This window comes from Triticum aestivum, chromosome 3B (assembly GCF_018294505.1).
Source record: "Triticum aestivum cultivar Chinese Spring chromosome 3B, IWGSC CS RefSeq v2.1, whole genome shotgun sequence".
Lineage (NCBI taxonomy): Eukaryota > Viridiplantae > Streptophyta > Magnoliopsida > Poales > Poaceae > Triticum > Triticum aestivum.
The window spans coordinates 674,248,788-674,249,060 of NC_057801.1; positions in this window are offsets into that span (position 1 = coordinate 674,248,788).

The following is a 273-nucleotide window of genomic DNA, read 5'->3' on the forward strand; positions in this document are numbered from 1 at the left end:
CCAGTATGGTGTGCATAAGTTATTAGGTATGTGATGTGTGAGTTACCATGCAATTCATACAAAAAGTTATCGAAGGTATGTTTACACTAGTTTTTTCGGGGTCAAAAAAGCTACCACAATATTTGTACATAAGCTACCAGGTCTACGATTTGTGAGTTACCATGCTATTGAAACAAAAGCTATCGAGGGGATATTTCATCAACTCCCCCCACCCCTCGTTGGCAAAGTTACCAAGATATGGTGCAGCCAAACTTATCAGGACAGGGGTACATA